We start from the raw sequence: 25539 nt of genomic DNA on the forward strand, positions 1-25539 counted from the left end.
AGTTTAAAGTCTCTCGTAAAAAATTATATCAAGTTGTAACATCGGGATTCATTGTATTAATCAAAAGTCAAATTCTTAAGATCAATTGGTGTCGAGAAAAGTGTCAAAGATGATTTTCTAATTAGATCCATATACTGGCTTGACCAACTCTGTTGGTGTCTAGAAAAGCTACGGAGAGCCTCCCACTTACTTACCTGGTCAATTTGATCTTGTTGATTTTTGAACTTAGATTGATTAGTGATGTAGACATTACAAGGGCCTTCCTTCAAACTTGGTCGATAGATTATGTCAAGATCTTAGTGAGCTTGTTGTGCTATCCACAAGGCTTACTATAAAAATTAACATGATGTTGATCAAGTGCATATTTATGCTATGGTATATTTGAATGGTATTGCTTTGTTGTGCTATCCACAAGGGCAGTATTGTTTAAGTATGACCATATAAGATTTAAGGGTCAACTTAACTAGAACACTATAGTTTGTTATGCTATCCACAAGACTATATGTTCTCTAGAGGTCAGAGTGAATGATGTTGAGAATTGTAAAGGTATAATTGGTAAAGAGTTACTTACTCTTGAACTCATAAATGCTTGTTGTGCTATCCACAAGGTGTTTGTGAGGAATAGGGATATCAACCCCACTAAAAAATATTAGAATATTTTTCGATTTTCATACTTGAGGGCTATGAAGTTTGATAAAATAGTGGGAGACACAATTAGATAAAAGTCCTAGTCTAGTTGTGCATGTCATCATGAGTTATCCACTTATATTATGTTCTTGTTGTTGTAGATTAACTACCACATGGCATCCTCACTTTCACTTAGAGGTATCCTAGATGCAAACAAATTAACTGGATCTAACTATGTCAATTGGTTAAGAAACTTGAGAATTATTCTCACTCAGGAGAAAGTCTCCTACATTCTGGATATACCTACTCCAGATTCTCTTGGGTAAGATGCTTCTGAGGAGGATAAGACCGCATACAAGATGTGGAAAGATGACAGTGTGATTGTCAAATGTATCATGCTTGCCTCAATGAGCAATGAGTTTCAAAGGCAGCATGAGGATATGGACATTCCCTCTATTCTTCTTAATCTTAAGGAGCTATATGAGAAACAAAGTCAGACTGCTCGATATGAGATACCGAAGTTGTTAGATGTGTGCCCTAGATGCCAGATTGGCTGACACATTCCTATACAAATGTAAGGGCAAATTTATAATTTTGGCTATAAATGAATAAAAGGATTATTCTACTATCATATTGTGTACATTATGTCTGTGATACATCCTTTAAGTTAGTAAAATGTTAATTCATATTTTAAGAGTTGAAAATTTAAGGCATGAATTTACATAACTAACTCATAAATAGCTCCTGACCATAGGATCATCACGAGGATGGTGATCGATCTGGAAGGTTGGTGTACGATCACTTTCTAGGGTAGATGTGTCTTGAGTCTATGATGTGGAGACATCAGAGTGAGAGTACAAGTATTCATTAAGAATAAGAGTACTGAGCGTGACCATCTCGAGCAGTCATAAGGAAGTCTACCTTCTCGTCGATGACTAGCTCGATGCTGCAGCTGTGTGTCTAGTTCTTTGACCTGAGGTACATCGACAGTTCACCTTGAGTGTGTTATAGTTTGACTACACTATAACTCAATCTTCTAGCCATTTAGAACTCTGAGGTATATGTTGGCTATAGCATATTCATTGTAGGAATCAGATTGCACCAAGATGGGATCTATCAACCTCGGTAGATGAGAGGAGTAGTCCTATGATGATCGAAAGATCGAGTCCTTAAGCCCATGGCCATGGTAGTGTGAAATAATGAAAAAGAGTTTTTTATTAGAATTTCACATCAGACTCAGATCGATCGATTGATTTATATGACTGATGTTGGGTTTGACAAGTTCACCTTAACCTGAATTCAGTCGGGACCATGATAGAAGAACTCAATCACATAGGTAGCTGCACCGAGAGGTTCGTCTTTATTTCTGATGGTTGTCACCATATACTGCTAGGTGTCACTAGTAGATTTTGGGAGCAATTAGAATGATCTTGATGATCGATCATTCTAATTGTCTGAAACAGAAGAGTTCTGGCCCATTGAAAGGAGTTTTGATGATGTCGATGATGAGATCACGACATGTCTCATTACCATACGAAAATAACCTAACTGAGTCACACAAACAAGAGTTAGGATTGGATGTCATCAATTGAGCTAGCCCAGTTTAATTGATTTGGATTAGATCCAATTAGGTTCAAGAAATCGGGCTAACACACAATTGAGCCTAACTTTCTCCTCGTGTAATCTTTTCTATCTCGACTGAGCCAAATATGATTTGACTCACCCAAAAATCTTGAGAAGGTTTCTCTCAGTCTGACTGGAGTCAGTCCAGCTCAGAAAGGACTTATCTTAATTCATGAGATGAATTTAAGACAACACCTGTCACCTACCATTTCCGTTTTAGGACATTGGTCAAACGTTGACCCATGGACCTTGGACTGAAGGCCACTTGGCAAGAGGTCATTGGAGAGTTTTTATGGAGTGTCCATCTACTAAATTAGCCCTCAAGGTGAGCACCATATTCTGTTGGGCATGCACCCCAAGTGGATAAGGATAGAGTCCCATGAGATGAGGACTCTGATCCCTTGATTAACTTGGACTGTGGGGCGCAAATCTCACTGTGCTTATCCAATGTTGGCACCAACAGTAGGAGGGATTGTGGGGATTCTTATCTGATATTATCAGATGATATCACTCCATCAATCAAATTTTTTCAGAATTAATTAGAATTTTTTGATTGGTCGAATGATGTGGCACTGCATGGCACAGCAGGGTCTATTTAAACCCTATCTGCGCCTAGGGTTTTGAGACTCTATGCAATAACCAGCAAAAGCCTAATCCTCTCAACTTCTCTATGGCCCCTCTGCTCCTCTCCCTCCCTCTTCACGTCCAAGAGGTTGGGCATCCATCTGGTGCTTGTCCAAGGCGTGGTGGCTTCCTGATTAGAAGGCTGCAGAGATTTATCGAGAAGCTGCTGCTCCAGCTTCAGAAGATCTTTTGAAGATCTTCAGATCAGATCCAGATCTAATTTTTGGAGCAAAGATTCATGAGGAGAAGATAATCTAAATCATACTTGAGTGGATACTGATAGAGGCCAGGTGACTGTGTGGCTATTTTAGAACCTTGGGCATTGCTGCGATCATCTACAGGGTAATCTAGTTACCCTAGAGGTATTTCTCTATTCCTCATATTTTTAGATTTAATTTTAATTTAATATTAGATAATAAAAATTAAATCTAATAGATCTTAGATCAAAATATCATAGAATAATTTTTTTTAAAATATTCCATGCCAGATCTCATTAGATCTGGAAGATCCTACAAGGAAAAAGCTGGTTTTTCTTCAACTAGTATCAGAGCCAGGTTGATGGCTCTATTTCAGATCTAATTTAGATCTAATTTTTATTTTTATTTATTTAATATTAATGGATTTTAGATGTCACATCAGATATGATAGGATCTAAAATCAAAAAATTTAAAATTAAATCTAAGTAGATCTAACATGTATGAGATGCATGACTAGACTAGGAATAGTTTAACTATGAATAGTCTTGAAGTTTTATGTTTTAATGTGATTAAAATATAAATTAGATCTAATTTATTCTTTATTTTTTGATATTATAAATATTATATTCAAATCAAAAAATAAAAATAAAATTTAATTAATTCATAAGATTGATCTGCTGCATGTCTAGACTAGTTGTAGAATTATTCTAGTAACTGTCTAGAATAGATTTCATATTGAATAGTTTAATTTAAATCTTATTTTTTAGATATTATATGTGATGTATCAGATCTGAAAGCATGCTAATTAGATCAGATTTTAATACATGAGATGTATGCAAAGCATCTATAAGTTAGATCTGAAATTATATATGTGATATGTAACTTAGATCAAACTAGTTTTGTAGTTAAATTAATATTTTTGATTAAGGTGTTCCTCATGGCCGTCCGGTCATAAGAACAAAGTAAGGTTTAAGACCTCTCCTCCCATTCAATGGAATGTTCTTATGGCATGTAGGAGTGCTGCACGTTCATCATTAATCAAAAATCAAAATTTACATTTCTGTAAAACCCTAGATCCTGAAATCTTAGGATTTATTTACATATTTTATTTATGAACCAAGACTTAATTAATGAATTAAGCTTATGAAATTAAGTTAGGTCTAAAATTGAGAATTTCAGATCTAAGTCATTTTCATAAAATTGGGTTTGGGCTTGGGTAGCTCAATTTGGTCTAGCGGTTGATCAAACCGAATCAAAAGTTGGTTAGGTGGGATCATGAAAGCTAATAATTGATCCAACCTAATAGGATTAAGTCTAGGTCAAGGTCGAATCACATTTAGATGGACTCGATCAAGTTAAGACCTAATTTAGCTCAGTGGTTAGAGCCTGGATTGTAGACTAACCCAATTGGTTCTGATTGACAATTTGATGTCTAAGGTAAGTTGGGCAGATACGACTGACTAGTTTTTAATTGGAACCTACTCGACTCGAATGCGTTCTTGTCAAGTTAATGGCATATCCCTCCCATCGGTCTCACTTACTTGGCCATATGTGTCAATCCAATTCTGATTTGAGATGGCTAACAATTCGAGCTAACCCATGTCACTAGGTTAGTCATAGTGGTTATGACTATGCCAAGTCAAGTTTAATGAGACCTAAATCAAATCTTCCTAAGAAAATATTAAGTCTAAGGTCTTCCACCATTGTGGATGTGCGGGTCCTTCCCGGGGTTGATTGTTCATGACTGGTTACAGTAGCTCGTTGCATCGGAAGATGCAACCATGTCCATTAGGCAAAATGGGTTGTGCTCAATATTTCGAATACAGTGAGGGATCCAATCAGGAATCTAATTCATGCAAATGGTGGGTCTGACTTAACTAAGAGTGGAGCAGTATTCGGGTACGGTGAGCTTCATGAATTAGAGATCAAGTTTTGGGTGCACCATGATTAGAGAATCATTGGACAAGAGTTGTCCACTCATCGGTTGACCATCACCAATAACTGTTAGGTAGATGGTGAGCCAGTCGGTGAGACCACACCACCCACTAAAATTACTAATCATGGAGATTTTCACATCTCTACCTAGTGAGTGTAGGGATCTGAGAAAATAGTGGGAGCCTAATTGTTTAAAAATGAAATCCTAAACAAATTGGTTAAGTCTGATTACAAAATCTAACTAGAAATTTTTGACTCTCTACAGGAAACATATCTGCGTCCAACCTCCTACCAAAATACTAGACACCCACAGATTGACTGGACCTAATTTCAAGGACTAGTTGAGGAACTACAGAATTATTCTGGGTTCTTAGAAATGACTCATGTCTTGACCAGGATCCACCTGCCATACCAGCACGTCCGACTGCTGAACAAGAGCATCTCTGAAAAAGTGGATGGATGACGATAACAAAGCTAGTACTACATGTTGGGTGCCATGTCTGATGACTTGCAACGCAGCATGAGAAATTATGACTACCGCCAAATGTTGGCTCACCTACAAGAGTTGTTTGGTGAACAAAGTCATACAGCTAAGTATCAAGTCTGCCGAAAGCTTTTTAAGGCTAAAATACGTGATGGACAGTCAGTCCAAGATCATTGTTTGTCAATGATCAAGGACCTTGAGGAGCTTGAGAAGCTCGGATGTCATCTTAGACAGGATTTTCAGATTGATGTGATCCTTCAATCCTTGTTGATGCATATGGTCATTCATCATGAACTTCCATATGCATAAGATGCAGTGTACCTTAGCTGAGTTAATGAACATGTTGGTTATGACTGAGCTTTCTTTGAAGGTTAAAAGGCTCAGTCCTTATTGTGGAGTGGACTTCTTCAAAGAGAAAGTCTTTTGGAAAGAAGAAGAAGTCTGTGAGAAGCAGAAAGTGGATGGGAAGAAGAAGAAGACGGAATTGAAGAAGAAGGCTGCTGAAAAGGAAAAATATTTTACTGTAATTCAGATGGCCATTGGAAGCGAAACTGTCCTCAGTACCTGGCCACCCTGAAGAACAAGAAGGATGGTCCTTCTGGAGGAATGCTCGTTATAGAATCTAATCTTATGGTTTCCTTGCATCCAGTTGGGTACTTGACTCTGGTTCTAGTGCTCATTTGTGCACTTCTATGCAGGATCTTGAGGAAAGCAGAAGCTGAGGGATGGGATATGATCCTAGCATCAGGAATGGGCAAGAGTTGTGCTATGGCCATGGGAACTTACCCTCTGCGATTACCGTTAGGATTAGATTTAGTTCTTAGAGATTGTTATTATGTGCCTGCAGCAAGCAAAAATTTGATTTTGTTTCATGTTTAGCACAAGAAGGCTATGTGATTAGCTTTCATAAGAACCATTGTAATATATTTTATAAAATAATAAAGTTGCAAATGATTTTCTTATTAATGGTCTCTATCAGCTACATATTGATGTATCTGTATTTTATATCAGCAAAATATGAATGCCATGGGAATTAAAAGGCCTAGAGATATTCTAAATGATAGGTATCTGTGGCACCTAAGGCTAGGTCATATAGCAGAAGACAGGGTTAACAAATTGGAGAAATTTGGCTATTGAGTCCGTTGACTTTCAGTCATATCCAGTTTGTGAATCATGCCTTCAAGGCAAAATGACCAAGCTCCTTTTAAGGACATAGGGAAAGGGCCCAGACCTACTTTCCTAGTACATACAGATGTGTGCGGCCCATTTGATGTGCCGGCTAGAGCAACTATGTCTACTTCATTACCTTCACCGATGATATGTTAGGTACGAGTATGTTTTCTAATGAAACACAAGTCTGAAGCCTTTGAAAAGTTTAAAGAATTCAGACATGAAGTAGAAAAACAAAAGGAAAGCCCATTAAGATTCTTTCGATCAGATCGAGGAGGCGAATACCTTAGTCGGAAGTTTCTAGACTATCTTAAGGATAATGGCATAGTCTCTCAATGGACTCCACCTGGAAGCCACAACTCAACGAGATTTCAGAATGGAGGAACCGGACCCTATTAGATATGATCTGTTCTATGATGAGCTTCACTGACCTCCCTGAGTTTCTTTGGGGATATTGTCTCAAGACAGCAATATATGTATTGAATAGGATTCCCTCTAAAATCATTCCTACCACACCATATGAGATATGGCATGGTAAGAAGTCAATTCTGAGTCATCTCAAATTTGGAGTTGTCCGGCTCATGTCAAGAGATAGCAGGCGGACAAATTAGAGTTCAGATCTTTTAGAGCTCGGTTCATAGGATATCCTAAAGAGTCTTTAGGATACTATTTCTATATTCCGAAAGATCACAATGTGATTATGAATCGACATGCTATTTTTCTTGAAAAATAGTTTATTCAAGATGGTGGCATTGGAAGAATAATTAAGCTCAAGGAGAATGTCTCCCAAGAGCAACGAGCTAAAGAACCTGAGGAACCAAATCAATTAGAACCAGTCCAACACAACCTCTTCCACCTCATAGATCGACTAGGGTTTTTCATCCTCCTAAAAGGTACTTAGGTACTATACAAGAAGAAGTAGAGAAAATATTCCTCTCGGGAAATGGGACTCATGGTGATGACCCTAAGACCTATGATGAGGCGATATCAGATATCGACTCCGAGAAATGATTAGAGGCAATGAGATCAGAAATTGACTTGATGCACTCAAATCAAGTTTGGACCTTGGTAGATCCACCTGAAGGTATTGTACCTATTAGGTGTAAATGGATCTTCAAGAGAAAGATAGGTGTAGATGGAAATGTAGAGACATTCAAGGCTAGGCTCGTAGCGAAAGGCTATAGTCAGCGCGAAGGCATTGACTATCAGGATACCTTTTCTCCCATAGTCATGCTAAAATCCATCCACACATTGCTTGCTGTTGCAGCCTATTTCGATTATGAAATATGACAGATGGACATGAAAACGGCGTTCTTAAATGGATATCTTGAAGAAGATATCTATATGGAACAGCCGCTTGGTTTCACATCCTGTGATTATGATCACAAGATCTGCAAGCTGCAAAGATCCATTTATGGACTTAAGCAAGCATCTCGGAGCTGGAATACTCATTTCAATGATGTGATCAAAATGTTTGGTTTCATCAAGAACGAGGAGGAACCATATGTGTTCAAGAAGGTCAGTGGGAGCGCAGTTGTCTTCCTCATACTGTACGTAGATGACATCCTCCTGATTGAAAATGATATTTTCATGTTGACCTCAGTCAAAATATGATTGTCTAAGGAGTTCTCTATAAAAGATCTAGGAGAGGCATCCTGTATACTGGGTATTAAGGTCTATAGAGATAGACCAAATAGGATGCTGGGACTCTCATAGAAGATGTACATAGAGGAGGTGCTAAAAAGATTTAGCATGAAAAACTCCAAAAGAGGTTTAGTACCTTTTAGATATGGCATTCATCTCTCCAAGAAGATGTGCCCTAGCAAACCTGAGGAGATTGAACGCATGAGCAAGATCCCTTATGCTTTGGCAATTGAAAGCCTCATGTATGCCATGCTATGTACACGACCTGATATAGCCCATGCTGTGAGTGTCACAAGCAGATATCAGTCAAATCCAAGCAAAGAGTACTGGACTTCTGTGAAATATATCCTTAAGTACTTGAGAAGAACTAAGGATATGTTTCTAGTCTTTGGGAATGGAGAACTCTAGGTTCAGGAATTTACAGACTCAGACTTTATATCTGATATAGATGATCAAAAGTCGACATCTGGAAGTCTATTCATTTGCAATGATGGTGCAGTTAGCTGGAAGAGTTTCAAGCAGACGGTGATTGCTGATTCCACCATGGAGGCAGAGTATATTACTGTATCAGAAGCTGCGAAGAAGGTATTCTGGTACAAGAAGTTTGCTGCAGAGCTTGGAGTGATGTCATCGGATGCCATCCCTCTTTACTGCGATAATAATGGTTCCATAGCCCTAGCTAAGGAGCTAAAGTCTCACCAAAAGTCCAAGCATATCGAGCAGTGATTCCATCTGATCCATGATTACCTCGAAAAAGGTTATGTTGAGGTTAAGAGAGTCAACTCCACAAATAATGTGGCAGACCCACTGACAAAGCCATTAGGCCAGCAGAAGATCGAAGCCCACTTTTAAAAGATGAGATTTAGATATGTAGCCAATTGGCATTACGTCAAGTGGAAGTTTGTTAGATGTGTGCCCTAGATACCAGATTGGCTGACACATTCCTGTACAAATGTAAGGGCAAATTTGTAATTTTGACTATAAATGAACAAAAAGATTATTCTACTATCACATTGTCTACATTATGTCTGTGATACATCCTTTGAGTTAGTAGAAATGTTAATTCATATTTTGAAGAGTTGAAAATTTAAGGCATGAATTTACATAACTAACTCATAAATAGCTCCTGACCATAAGATCATCACGAGGATGGTGATCGATCCGAAAGGTTGGTGTATGATCACTTTCTTAAGGTAGATATGTCTTGAGTCTACGATGTAGAGATATCAGAATGAGAGTACAGGTATTCATTGAGAACGAGAGTACCGAGCATGACCACCTCGAGTAGTCATAAGGAAGTCTACCTTCTCGTCGATGACTAGCTCGATGCTGCAGCTGTGTGTCTAGTTCTTTGATCTGAGGTATATCGACAGTTCACTTTGAGTGTGTTATAGTTTGACTATACCATAACTCGATCTCCTACCCATTCAGAATCCTGAGGTGTATGTTGGCTGTAGCATATTCATTGTAGGAACCAGATCGCATCAAGAAGGGATCTATCAATCTCGGTAGATGAGAGGAGTAGTCCAATGATAATCGAAAGATCGAGTCTTTAAGCTCATGGCCATAGCAAAGTGAAATAATGAAAAAGAATTTTTCATTGGGGTTTCACATCAGACTCGGATCAATCGATTGATTCATATGACTGATGTTAGATTTGACTAGTTCACCTTAACCCTAATTCAGTCGGGACTCATGATAGAAGAACTCAATCACATAGGTAGCTGCATCGAGAGGTTTGTCTTAATTTTTGATGGGTTGCCACCATATACTTCTAGGTGTCACTGGTCGATTTTGGAAGCAATTAGAATGATCTTGATGATCGATCATTCTAATTGTCTGAATCAGAAAAGTCTGGTCCATCGAAAGGAGTTTCGATAATATCGATGATGAGATCACGACATGTCTCATTACCATATGGAAATAAACCTAACTGGGTCACACAAATAAAAGTTAGAGTCTGGATGTCATCAATTGAGCTAGCCCAGTTCGATTGATTTGGATTAGATCCAATTAGGTTCAAAGAAATCGTGCTAGCACACGATTGAGCCTAACTTTCTCCTCGTATAATCTTTTCTATCTCGACTGAGCCAAATGTTATTTGACTCACCAAGAGAACCTTGAGAAGGTTTCTCACAGTCTGACTGGAGCCAATCTAGCTTAAAAAAGATTTATCTTAATTCATGAGATGAATTTAAGACAACACCTGCTAATTTCTGTCACCTGTCATTTCTATTTTAGGACATTGGTCAAACATTGACCCATGGACCTTGGACTGAAGGCCACTTGGCAAGAGGTCATTAGAGATTTTTATGGAGTGTCCACCTGCTAAATTGGGCCTCAAAGTGGGTGCCATATTCAGATTGGGCGTGCGCCCCAAGTGGATAAGGATAGAGTCCCATGAGATGAGGACTCTGATCCCTTGATTAACTTAGACTGTGGGGCGCAAATCTCACTGTGCTTATCTAGTGTTGGTGCCAAGAGTAGGAGGGATTGTGGAGATTCTTATCTGATATAATCAAATGACATCACTCCATCAATCAAAATTTTTTCAGAATTAATTGGAATATTCTGATTGGTCGAATGATGTGGCACTGCATGGCACAGCAGGGTTTATTTAAACCCTGTCCGCGCCTAGGGTTTAGAGACTCTATGTAATAACCAGTAAAAGCCTAAATTCTCTCCACTTCTCCATGCCCCCTCTTCTTCTCTCCCTCCCCTCTTCACGTCCAAGAGTTTGGGCATCCATCTGGTGCTTGTCCAAGGCGTGGTGGCTTCCTGATTAGAAGGCTACAGAGATTTATCGAGATGCTGCTGCTCCAGCTTCAGAAGATCTTTTGAAGATCTTCCAGATTAGATCCAGATCTAATTTTTGGAGCAAAGATTTATGAGGAGAAGATGATCCAGATCCTGCTCAAGTGGATACCGGTAGAGTCCAGGCGACTGCGTGGCTATTTTAGAACCTCGGGCATTGCTGCGATCATCTGCAGGGTAATCTAGTTATCCTAGAGGTATTTTTCTATTCCTCATATTTTTAGATTTAATTTTAGATTTAATATTAGATAATAAGAATTAGATCTAATAGATCTTAGATCTAAAATATTGTAGGATAATTTTTTTTGGAATATTCTGCTCCAGATCTCATTAGATTTGAAAGATTCTACAAGGAAAAAGCTAGTTTTTCCTTCACTGCTCATGCAGGAAAAAGTCAAGCTTGCTTAGATGCTCAATCATCTCGATCATGTATAATACATGATTAGTGACTGATGCTTATTTCCTCATTCGAGCATTGAAGATGGCATAACTAGTCTTGTGCCTCTCAATGTCGTCAAGTGTGCCAAAAGACTCATTCAACATTTATAACATGTCCTTTGGCTGAGCATTCTTGAAATGATGGTTAGACTCATTATTCATTACTACCAGCATAATACAACGAACTGTAGTCTGATCATTGAGCCACTTCTGATAAGTGTCTCTGATCGAGCTACATGCATTTGGAGCTGGCTCCTCAGATGTTGGATCAGTTAACACATACAAGATTCGTTCGTGCTCCATGATAATTTTGAGCTTTCGATACCAGCTATCGAAATTTGATCCCATCAATTTATCACATCTAATAGTGATCAGAGCGATAAGGTGGTAGCCATAACTGCAAAAGAAAAATCAAAACTTTATTAGTATATGAATTGATTAAGTCTAAAGACATAGATTTTAGTCTAAAGGTTCTTCCACTATTTTATTTGAATTGATGACTTCTACCTTCAATTCGAGGAATTACACTAATTTCTTAGTGGGTAGTAGAATTCACATGGACTGCATGTGGGTCTGAGTGTGGTTCGGCCAATCCTTGTGTACTCATGGGTAGGTTCTTGACCAATTGTTTCACCAAATAATTTTTAGTATTCAATTTTGCCTCAGACACCTCTTCAGCAGACGTGTGGCACCTTCACTGAAAGTTTTGATTAGGTCCAACCATTAAAATACTAAAATTTAGTGTATCTAACAAACGAGTGAGCAGGCCCAAGTGTGGCTCGACCAACCTGACCATCATCAAAAAGACACAACTAAAATAATATATTATGAATGATAATTCTGACAGCCAGATGAGCACCAGGCATGTGGTGTTGTGATCCAGGTGGTGTGCCCAAGGCCCAGGGGACCAAGGCTAAGGCCAAGGTCCATCATTCATGAGGGCTTCATGGAGGCTCTAGGGCTAGTTGGGCCCTAGGTTGAAAGGCTGTGGGCCTTTCGGGTTCTTGAGGTCTAGGTTATGTGGGCCTCAAGGGACCAACTCTTTATGGGCCAGGTCTGGGCCCAGGATAGGTGAGATTAGGTAGAGTCATGGGTGTACATGGGCTTGGGTTAACCTAATCTCCCATAGAGTTGGTCAAGGGAGTTTTGGGTTTGAGTCACTTGACCCTGTGTTTATATATACATGTACTGTATAGATTTGATTAAGCCAAAAGGAATACAAGAACTCTTTCTTCCAAGTCTCTCTCTCTCTTCTCCCTCTCTCTCCAGCCATTCTCCATGACCCAGGAGCAAGAAACCCTAGGGTTTCTTGCCGCCAGGTCCCAAAAAGGCAGGAAACAAGGGGAGGCGCTAGCCCCTCCCCCTTTGTGCCGCCAACCAGATTGCTCCCCCCTCTCTTGCAGCCATCCAAACATCAGGTCCAAGATTTAAAATCTCTTGCAAAGAGGTTGGTACAAGTTTCTCTCAGATCTGGAGTTGATCTGAGGTCGTTTGAGGTGCGGGTAAGATCTCCATCAACAGATCTACAAGAAAGGCTGCAGTAGGACAGATCTGCAAGGTCTGGTTCTATCTACCCTCTTCCCTATCTAGAATACCCTGATTCAAGATCTACAAATTGGAAGACCTCGGTCCAGGACTGATCTGGTTGGGTACCAGATCTTGGATTTTTTAGAGGTGATCTTAGAGGCATTCTTTATCTAGAACGAAAGGCTGACAAAGAAGACAACAACCAGGCTGATTTCGTCAAGGGCCTTCGATCGAGTCCAGAAGTCTCCAGATTTATTCGTTACTGATTTTGCTGCACCCAAGATCCATGGGAGGAGTCAGGATCATGGTCCAATAGTTGGTATCAGAGCCACGGTGGTGAGGAAGCGGTTCCAAGTGCATGAAGTTGAAGATCCCAAGTGCTGAAAATTTTCATGAAGGTACCATCAAGGTATATTCTACACTTCTTGATTTTATATTGCTTGTTTGGCTTGGATCCAGTCATGGGTAGCAATATGAAGGTTGATTTTGAGAAGTTTTATGGCAAGAGAAATTTTTTCATGAGGAAAATTCGGGTGGAGGATCTTCTGGTGCAAGCAGATCTGGATCAGGCTTTGGATGAGAAGCCTGAGGGAATGACAGATAGACAATGGGCATCATTGGAGAAGAAAGCATGCTCGGTGATCAGAGGATGTTTGGCAGATGCGGCATTGTATTCGGTGCTGGAAGAAAAGACCCCGAAGGGCCTTTGGTCGAAGTTGCACACCATGTATATGGGAAAGAATATGTGCAACAAGCTAATGCTGAAGAAGAGGTTGTATAGTCTTCGGATGCAGGAGGGATCTGATGTGATTGGCCACATTCAGAGGTTCGACCAGTTGTGCATGGAGTTGATGAATATCGAGGTGAAGCTGGATGAGGAGGACAAGTCCCTGTTGCTTTTGTGTTCGCTGCCAGGATCATATGACTCTTTGGTGACTACACTGCTCTACGGCAAGGAGACTCTGGAATATGAGGATATGGTCTCGGTGCTGAGGTCTAATGAGCAAAGAAAAAAGTTGACCAGAGATCAGGCTCTCCAGGAGGATTTGGCAGTAGGGGAGAGGACAGGTAGAGGTAGAGGCAGAAGCAAGTCTAGGGGGTGGTCCAAGTCCAGGAAGGGAAAGAAAGAGATGAAATACTTCAAGTGCAACGAGTTCGGGCACTTCAAGCAAGAATGTCCACTATGGAAGAGCAAGAAGGGAGAAAGAAGTGGCTCAGAATCAGTAAGTGCAGTTGCTGGGTAGCAGGTGGAGGATGATCTACTTGTGGTATCAGATGGTCACAGGCATTACACAGAGGAGTGGACACTAGACTCTGCGTGCTCACATCACTACACATCACACAGGTCTTGGTTTGCGACATACACCAAGACAGATGAGGGATCAGTGACTCTAGGTGACAATCATCCTTGCAAGGTGGCTGGGATAGGGATAGTCAGGGTGAGGATGTTTGATGGGATTGTGAGGACATTGACAAATGTAAAGCACGTCCCGGAGCTGGAAAAGAATCTGGTGTCACTAGGCTACTTGGAGAGTAGTGGATACAGCTTCAGCCGTAGGGCTAGAAGTGGAGTATTAAACATCTCCAATGGAGCTATGGTGGTGATGAGAGGTAGGAGGTTGGACAATAACCTCTATCGCATGGAGGGATCTATGGTGACCGGAGAGTCTGATGCAGCAGTTGCAGCACAGGACCAGCAGGGGGCTTACAGGATGTGGCACTACCGCCTAGGCCACATGGGTGACAAGGGGCTGAGGGAGTTGAGCAGGAGAGGACTCATCTCTGATCTGGAGGATGGTGCTACAGGGGAGATCTGTGAGCCTTGCCAGATGGGAAAGCAAAGGAAAGTTTAGTTCAACATCAGTACAACCCGCAGTGCAGCCCCTCTGGAGTTAGTACACACGGATGTGTGGGGACCAGCCCCAGTTTCAGCTAGGAATGGGGCTAGATACTTCATGACCCTGATTGATGATTTCTCAAGAAAACTCTAAATTTACTTCATGAGAGAGAAGTCTGAGGTCTTCACCAAGTTCAAGATCTGGAGAGCTGAGGTGGAGAAAGAGCAAGGAAGGAGCGTGAAGTGTCTGAGGTCAGACAATGGCGGGGAGTACACCAGCAGAGAGTTCCAGGACTACTGTGAGGAGTGTGGGATTAGGAGACACTTCTCAGTTAAGGGGAGTCCACAACAGAATGGGGTGGCCAAGAGGATGAACAGAATACTTCTGGAAAAGGCACGATGCATGAGGCTGCAGGCAGGACTTCCAAAGGCGTTTTGGGTTGACACAGTTGACGCAGCGGGTTACTTGATCAATCGATCACCTCACACCAAGGTAGAGATTGTTGTGGTCATGTGCCCAAGGCCCAGGGGACCAAGGCTAAAGCCAAGGTCCATTATTCATGAGGGCTTCATGGAGGCTCTAGGGCTAGTTGGGCCCTAGGTTGAAAGGCTGTGGGCCTTTCGGGTTCTTGAGGTCTAGGTTATGTGGGCCTCAAGGGACCAACTCTTTATGGGCCAGATCTGGGCCTAGGATAGGTGAGATTAGGTAGAGTCATGGGTGTACATGGGCTTGGGTTAACCTAATCTCCCATAGAGTTGGTCGAGGAAGTTTTGGGTTTGGGTCACTTGACCCTGTGTTTATATATACATGTACTGTATAGATTTGATTAAGCCAAAAGGAATACATGAACTCTTTCTCTCAAGTCTCTCTCTCTCTTCTCCCTCTTTCTCCAGCCATTCTCCACACCCCAGGAGCAAGAAACCCTAGGGTTTCTTGCTGCCAGGTCCCAAAAAGGTAGGAAACAAGGGGAGGTGCTAGCCCCTCCCCCTTTGTGCCACCAACCAGATTGCTCCCCCCTCTCTTGCAGCCACCCAAACATCAGGTCCAAGACCTGGAATCTCTTGCAAAGAGGTTGGTACAAGTTCCTCTCAAATCTGGAGTTGATCTGAGGTCGTTTGAGGTACGGGTGAGATCTCCATCAACAGATCTATAGGAAAGGCTGCAGCAGGACACATCTGCAAGGTCTGGTTCTATCTACCCTCTTCCCTATCTAGAATATCCCGATTTGAGATCTATAAATTGAAAGACCTCAATCCAGGCCTGATCTAGTTGGGTACCAGATATTGAATTTTTTAGAGGTGATCTTAGAGGTGTTCTTCATCTGGAACGAAAGGCTGATGAAGAAGACAGCAACCAGGCTGATTTCGTCAAGGGCCTTCAATCGAGTCCAGAAGTCTCCAGATTTGTTCGTTGCTGGTTCCACTGCACCCAAGGTCCGTGGGAGGAGCCAGGATTGTGCTCCAACATGTGGCACCTCCAATGATCATCTAAATCATTGGACTCATTATCACCCAACTTAATGGAAGGCTATGATCTAGTTATCACCATAACTATTTCATTTTTAGGGACCTAATAATTTTAAAAGATTTAATTAGTGGAATTAAGAGATGAGAAAAGACTTGACCAGTTAATCTTAATCCTCCCATTAACTTCATCAAGTCAGATTAAAGAAGATTAGGTAAAAACTGATCCAGCCAACCAGTCATAAATCCTCCCACTGACTTCACCAAGTCATGAAGAGGACTTAAGATAAGTCGAATTAGGGGCACCTAAATCAGTCACACTGATTTTCTAGTTAGCATGGGTCAACTCCAATCATTAAGTGATCTAATCAAAACATGATTCACCATGTTGGCTAGATAAGTGAGATCGATGGGAGGGATATGCCATTAACTCGACATAGACTCAATTTATATGAGTAGCTCTCAATTAATGATCACTGATCAAAAATTGCCATACTTTCTTTGGACACCAACTGATTAGTCATTTTTAATTTGATCAATTTATAGACTTGGATTCGACCACAGAGCTATGATCAAAGTCCATATTGGTCTAATCAAAGACTTGGATTTGACCAACTATATCTATTAAAATTGATCAAGAGAAGAAATTGACCCAATCATAATTAGCCTTTAATTAGATTTGATCAATTACTAACATGGTCCATTATCAATGATTTTTAACCCTAGGTCTAATTTAGTTAAATGGACTTGACTCAAGCTAACTCATTAACCCATGAGTTATGAAATTAATGTCTTAGATCTTTGATTCTCAAATCTAGATCGTTTAATTTTTAATTAAGTTTTGGCCTGATATGGGTTCGGGTTCTGTGTTTGAAAATAGTTTTTAATTTTATAAAATATTTTTATAATCAATCATCTAATGATCAAGACTCTAATTTTAGATCTAAAATAAAATTTTAATTTTTTTTATTATTATTCATCATCATGAAAAAGATCGTGCAGCACCCCTACACGTCATAGGAGATCTCATCAAATGGGTAAATAGAATAGTAAAATCCTGATTTCTCCTATGATCGGACTATCCAATCAAATTCCTATACTACTCAGATTCAAAATTAACTATTTCAATCTAATCTATATAATTAAAATCAGATTATATACAAAAAAATTTATGTCATAAGAAATTTGGCTCTGATATCATCTGAAAGAAAAATGGGTAGTTCAAAGCATGTATTTTTAAAATTTTACAGTGAAATAATAAAAAATTAAATATTTTAATTTTTTAAATATATTTTAGATCAGATCTAAACTATCATTAAGGATCTATGACATAAAAAATTTACATATAAAATTTGATATAAAATAAAAAACTGTATCGATCATATCGATGTCCTGAATCTGATCTAACTTTTAGATTATATCGATAGAGTTCAGAACTCATCACTTTTTCATGAGTCGATGATCTTCACTACTGATAAGCATGGCATGAAGCTCTCGCTAATGTCAAAAAGTTGCACAGGTCATCCGACCTCTATAGATCATCTACTCGAAGCTCTGATGGGATCTTCCTTCGTCGGAGTGCTAGCTCACGTGAAGGCTCTGGATTGCGGATCCAAGCTCCTTTCTTTGAATCTCCTGGACTCTTTCAGATTAGAAGATGGAGTTTTATAAGGAGGTGATGGTGTGAAATATTGGACAAGACTCACTCTTATATTTTTCTTCTCACAAAACCTAAAGATGAAACCTTAGAACCCATAGCTCACGCCAGAGCGGAAGAGCACTTCCTCTGTTTCTCATGCACGAAAACCCAACCCACTCTCAACTTTTTACATTCCCTCTTTTAGGTTTCTCATGCCAAAAATCACCTCTAATCTCACACCAAACGGATCTGTTGGAAAATATATCCTAAATGTCAATCGTCAGTCTATTGACGGTTGAGCAACCAAGTATTGTAATTGATTTGTTAATAAATAAAATATATTTTTGATATTTTCATCATAAATTTTCATCTTCTAATGAACTCCATTGTTGTGATGAAGTCCTTAGGACTATTTAGGTTCGATAAAGAGAAGATTTATCGATTAGCCCTTAAATTTATTCACGACCAAATGATAGACTGTTAATAAGGACGACAGCCTCTATCAAGCATAGGTCACTATAGGCCATATGGGTTGGTTGTCCTCTTAATCAAAGAGTGTGGAGATACTGGTATGATATACAGGTGAGATGTAAGGGTACATCATCATTGAACATGACCAACTCTAGAGTATTCTGCTGTCGAGAATATCTCTGATGGGATATAGGTATAAGTGTCCGTTAGACCTGAGATCGCCTTAGTGACTTGCAAGCAACTCACTGTGCTTTGATACTGGACTAACTAAATTTTTAATTTAATGATGGAAAACTTTTGGGCACAGTTAAGTACTTGCAAAGTCAGAGTATGATCGAGATGGGATTGACCACTCCAAGAGTTGGAGAAGAATGAGTCGCTGTATTTTAACTTAGCAAAATCTTGGCTAGGATAATCCATCAGATAGATTTGATATTTTGAAATACAATATAAACAACCTAATCAGAGCTGACAGTTGAACTCTGAGGTATCCTATGAGCATTTTGGTCAAGCGGATGAATTATATGGAAACTATATCCGCATGGGTTCTAAGGATGTTGTTCTACACATTCGACCTATCCGACCGTCGAGTACTATTGCTAGATGGTCACTTCGATTGGTATAAAAATATATTCCTATACTACTGACTTAGGTTTGGACCTATGAGGTCACACACATTAGAGTTCACGATCCAATCGGATGATCGATCAACGATTAAGAATCATTCTAGGGTTAAATGATTAATACAATTGACATTTAACCTAGTGCAAGTGTTGCAGGAGGATCGATTAGCAATTCGATTGCTAATTGGCTTAATTTGATTAAGCCAATGGGCTGAGATTAAGTCTAATTGAATATGATTTAATTAGATTTGATTTAGGTTTGATTGAATCAAGTCCAATTGGTTTATTGGATAAGCCAAGTGTAAGGAAAAACTAGTCCTAGTTCAATTAGGACTTGGATCAACCTAATTTTTAATTCGATTAGAAAATTAAATTAGATTTAAATCTAATTTAATCTGATTAAATTTGTTTATTAATTGGGTTAAGACTTATTTTAATTAGATTAATTTGATTTTTGTTTGATTTGGTTTGAGAAACCAAATTTGAACAAGTCATAGATTGAATCCTAATAAGACTAGGATTCCAGCTTGCGCCACCTTAGCCCCCCAAGCCCACTCTCTCTGATCCCACACCCACTCTCTCTTATTTTGTATGACAAAACCCTTTCTCCCAGGTCTTCATGCATGCCCAAAACTTTCCTCTCTTTCTCTCTTACATGGAATGTGGTTGTGGATCAAGTCAAAGTAGGAATTAGTTTAGATTTCAAAATCTATGAGATAGAATTTTAGGAAACCAAAACTCTTTTCTTATGGTATTGATTTTACTCAAATTTTTTTTGAAATTTTTATGAATTTTATGACATATAATATGTACCCTTTGCTAGTGGTCTATGGTAGAAAAAGAAGGAGGGGACACCCAAGAGTTGGGTGCCCCTTGTCTTGCCTTGTTTGGATAATCTTTGACTAGGTATTTGACCTAGACAAAGACTCTTTATATCTTTCTATTTAAAATAAATTTTTTCATAAATTTTTTTTGCATTATAGAGTATTGAGAGACCATTGGGGCATCCAAAAATCAAAGAAAAAGAGTCTTGGGGTGTGGAGATCTAATAGACACAAAACTAGGTGTCTGGGTTAGAGCAAAGAGAAGAAGAAGAGGGTCTTCTTCTAGAGTTGCTGGGTTCATCTCTTTCCTTCCTACATCTATAAGTTTTCTGAGAGTGTCTCATCTAAAACTTTTTCTCCTATTTTTCATCTTTGGAAGAGTCCAAATCAAGAAGAAGGAGGCATCTGATCGACCATCGAAGAAGGATCAGTGCAGTACTAGCATACTGTGCTGATTTCTTGGACTAAGACTTCTGATCGTGATTCGTGGGCTCGTGTGGATGACTCCTAGAGGCCGGATACATGTGTGGCTCACAACATCATCCTCAAGCTCGGATCAGCAAAGTTAGAATGTCTAACTTGCAAGGTAATAGATCTGATCTATTATATTTTACATACATTAGATGTAGTATAGAAACATGTTGATATGATCAACATGTAGTTCTTGCTCTTTATATTTTAATTTTTAATTTAATATCATGTAATAATCATGTAATAGAATCTTAGATCTAGAGATTCTCTAATTTTATAAGATAAGTTTTAATTTATTTTAGTCTTCCGCTGCCTGATCTTAAAAAAGTTTCAAGATCTAACCCTGAAACCCTAGATCTGATTCCTTCAATTGGTCTCAGAGCCTAGGTTGTTTATTACTTGATTATTTATACATACTTAAATTATTTTTTAGATTAGATCTAATTTATAATCTAATTATTAAATCTAAAATTAAAATTTTTAGATCAATCATGAACTATAGGTTGTCTTGCTGTAAGGTTTACCCCTTACAATGCAAAAGTTGTCATAGTTCGTGTAGATCTATCTTTAATCATAAATTTGTTAGATATGATCTAGATTAAATTTATGATTTATTAGATTTAAAAATATTTAAATCTAAAATAAAATCTCTTTGTTAATAATTTTCATACAAAGAACCATCTATTTGTCTAGGAAATTTGTGCAGTTTAAAGTTGAAATTGTTTCAATTATATGAACCTGTTTAGATTATATCTAAAGTAGTTTTATACTTATTTCACTTGTATTTTGATTATGAATCAAGCATGCAACTTGGTTGGTAGAACCATGTTGTAAAAATATTTTACAAATATAAAAATTATTTTCGAAAAATCGAACCCCAACCCTCAGCCTAAAACTTAATTGAGAATTAAGAAGTTGTTTGATTAGGTTCTAGGATTGTGAATTGAAGAACCTAAGATGCAAACTATTGGGTTAATGGGTTAGTGGGAATTAGGTCCATTAATTAGGTTAGACCTAAGGTTAGATTAAAGATGGACTTAATTAGAGAATTGACTAAATCTAATCAATTGTTGTCTTAGATTAGGTCAAGGATTCTCTAGATCAGTTACAATAGTTGTAGTTGGTCAAATCCATATCTTTAACAAGAACCAAATGGACTTGATTCTTGGCTAAGCAATCTAGCACGAACTGTTAGGTTGATCTAATCGAAACTAATTAAATCAGTTGGTGTCTAAGGTAAATCAGACCGATGGTTTTTAATTGACAGCCCGCTTACCTAGCCATTTCTGATGGTGTCTAAGACAAGCTTTGGCAGACCCTCCCACCGATCGAACTTACCTGACCTCTTGGTGGAATTATATTTTTATCGGATCACTTGACTATTCGGGCTGACCTAAGTCGGCTAGGTAAATCAGTGTGATTAATTTAGGTTCTCTTAGACCAGCCCTTGTAATGGTCTCCTTTAAGCTGACTTGGTGAAGCCAATGGCAGGATCATGATAAGCTGGTTCATCTGGCTTCCTCCTCTAAATCAATTAATTTTTTTAAAATTATTAGGTCCTTAAAATGAAATAGTTATGGTGATAACTAGATCATAGCCTCTTATTAAGTGGATGATAATGGGTCCATCAGTTGGATAATCATTGGAGGCCCAAAGGCCTGGTGCTTATCGGCTGATGGAATTATCATTTATAATATGATTTCTTGACTGCATTTTTCTAAATGATAGTTAGGTTAGCCAACCAAAGTTGGGTCTAATCATTCATTGGCTAGATGGGCCATGTATGGTCATGTTAATGGTTGGACCTAACCAGACCTTTTTAGTAGAGGCCAAAGCCTACTGATTAGGGACTGGGGCAAAAATAAAATTATTAAAAATTATTTAGAGAAATAATTGGTTATGAACCTACCCTTAGATATACATGGGTTGGCCAACCAAAGTTGGGCTTGTGTGCAGTCTAAGTGGATTCTAGTACCCACTAAGGAATTAGGGTAATTTCTCGAATTTGAGGTAGAGGCTACCAATTCGAATAAAATAGTGAAAGAAATCTTTTGATTAAAGTTCAAATCTTTAGGTTTAATGAATCAATTACTAATTAGGTTATGATTTTCTTTTGTGCAGATATGGCCACTTCCCTATCACTCTGATCATTGTTGGACAATGATAAGTTGGTGGGACCCAACTTCGATAGCTATTACCAAAAGTTGAAGATAGTCCTGAAGCATGAACGGATCCTATATGTGATAATAGATCCTGCACCTGAGGAGCCAGCTGCCAATGTGAAGGAGGAAAATCGCTTTTCCTCGTAGGATCTTCCAGATTTCATCAAATCTGGGATGGAATAATTTAAAAAAAAAATTATCCTACATATATTTTAGATCTAAATCTCTAGATCTAATCTTCATATCCAATATTAAGTCTGAAATAAATCTAAAAGGGATGAGGAAACAAGTAATACCTCAAGGATAATCTGATTACCCTGTAGATGATCTCTGCACAGTCTGGCCTCTACCAATATCCACTCAGGTAGGACCTGGAATATCTTCTTCTCATGAATATATGGTCTAAAAATCAGATCTAAATCTGATTATAAAGATTTTCAAAAGTCTTCCTGAACTTGGAGCAGCAGCCTGTCGAAGAAGTCCTGCAGCCTTCTGTTCTAGGCGTCACCACGCCTTGGATCTTTGCCAGATGGACGTCCAACTCTTTGGATATGAAGAGGGGAGGAAGGAGAGCAGGAAAAATATAGAAAAGAGGGGAGGGGGTGGCAGCTATTAGGTTTTATGCATAAAACAACTTCTGCCTTGAAACCCTAGGCGCAGCAGGGTTTATATAGACCCTGTATGCTGCACAGTGCCACATCATTCAACCAATCAAAAAATTCCAATAAATTTTGAAAAAATTTTGATTGGTGGAGTGATGTCATCTGATCATATCAAATAATAACTCCACCTTATCTTCAAAAGATGCCGCCAACATTGGATAAGCACAAATAGAGGTGGCACCCAAGAGTTTAAATTGATCAAGACTCTCCAATCCTTATCCACTTGGGGCACCCACTTTAATCAAATTGGGCTCACACCATAATCTAATTATGGCACCCAATTTGATATGGCTTGGCTTGTGGACACTCCATAAAAATCCTTCAATGAGCCCTCTTCAGTTTAAGACCCATAGGTCAACTTTTGACAGATATCCTAAAATGAAATTGGTAGGTGCTAGGAATTAGCAGGTGTTGTCTTAAATTTATCTCATGAATTAAGATAAACTTTTTCTAAGCTAGACAAGCTTTATTTAGACTAAGAAAAACCTTCTTAAGATTTTTTGGATGAGTCAAATCATATTTGGCTCAGTAGAGACAGAAAAGATTACACGAGGAGAAAGTTAGGCTCAATCGTGTGCTAGCATGATTTCCTTGAACCTAATTGGATCTTATCCAAATCAATTGGGTTAGCCCAATTGATGACATCCAGATCCTAACCTTTGTTTGTGTGACTCAGTTAGATTCACTTCTGTATGGTAATGAGACATGTCATGATCTCATCATCGACATCATCGAAACTCCTTTCGATGGACCAGAACTCTTCTGATTCAGACAATTATAAAAATCGATCATCAATATCATTCTAATTGCTCTCAAAATCCACCAATGATACCTAGCAGTATATGGTGGCAACCCATCAGAACTAAAGATGAACCTCTCAGTGCAGCTACCTGTGTGATTGAGTTTTTCTTTCATGAGTCCCGACTGAATTAGGGTTAAGGTGAACTCGTCAAACCCAACATCAGTCATATGAGTTAATCGATCGATTCGAGTCCGATGTGAAATCTTAATGAAAAACTCTTTTCTATTATTTCACTCTACCATGGCCATGGGCTTAACAACTCAAGCTTTCAATTATCATAGGACTATTGCTCTCATCTATCGAGGTTGATAGATTCCATCTTGGTGTGACCTAGTTCCTACAATGAATATGCTACAGCCAACATACACCTCAGGGTTCCAAATAGCTAGGAGATCAAGTTATGGTGTAGTCAAACTATAACACACTCAAGGTGAACTATCGATGCACCTCAGGTCAAAGAACTAGACACACAACTGCAGTATCGAGCTAATCATTGATGAGAAGGTAGACTTCCTTATGACTGCTCGAAGTGGTCACGCTCAGTACTCTCGTTCTCAATGAATATATGTACTCTCACTCTGATATCTTCACATCGTAGACTCAAGACATATCTACCCTAAGGAAGCGATTGTACACCAACCTTCTGGATCGATCACCATCCTCGTGATGATCCTATGGTCAGGAGCTGTTTATGAGTTTGTTATGTAAATTCATGCCTTAAATTTTCAACTCTTGAAAATATAAATTTACATTCCTACTAACTCAAAAGATGTATCATAGATATAATATACACAATATGATAGAAGAATAATCTTTTTATTTATTTACAGTCAAAATTATAAATTTATCCTTGGATCTGTACAGGAATGTGTCAGCCGATTTGGCATCTAGGGCACACATCTAACACAATGCACGTGGAACAGTCAGAGACACTTATCAGAAGTGACTCAGTGACTGAACCACGGTGCGCTGCATCATGCTGGCTGCCATGAGTGATGAGTTCAGTCATAGATTTGAGATGACTCAGCCAAAGGACATGCTTCAAGTGTTGGAGGATGCCTTTAGCACACCCGATGACGTGGAGAGGCACAAGACTAGCTGTGCCATCTTCAACACCGAAATGCAGGATGGTGCCTCTGTCACTGATCATGCATTGTATATGATCGAGCTGATGGAGCATTTGAGCAAGCTCGGCTTTCCCTTGCATGAGCAGCTTGGGAAAGATGCAATACTGAACTCGCTGCCCAAGTCTTATCTCCCATTCCTCACTCATTATAGAATGACAAAGCCTGAAGTAAACTACCACAGATTACTGGGGCTGCTTCAGAACTTTGAGAAGGATCACCAACTCTACAAGGAGTCGGTGAACTGAGTGGAAGGTTCATCTTCTAGTTCTCGACCCTTTAAGAAAGGAAAGAAGAACAAGAAGAAAAAAGTGAAAAATATGCAAGTTCAGGCTGGGACATCAGTGCAGGGCCAGACCAGAAAGACCAAGTTCGAT

Source organism: Elaeis guineensis, chromosome 1 (assembly GCF_000442705.2).
Source record: "Elaeis guineensis isolate ETL-2024a chromosome 1, EG11, whole genome shotgun sequence".
NCBI lineage: Eukaryota > Viridiplantae > Streptophyta > Magnoliopsida > Arecales > Arecaceae > Elaeis > Elaeis guineensis.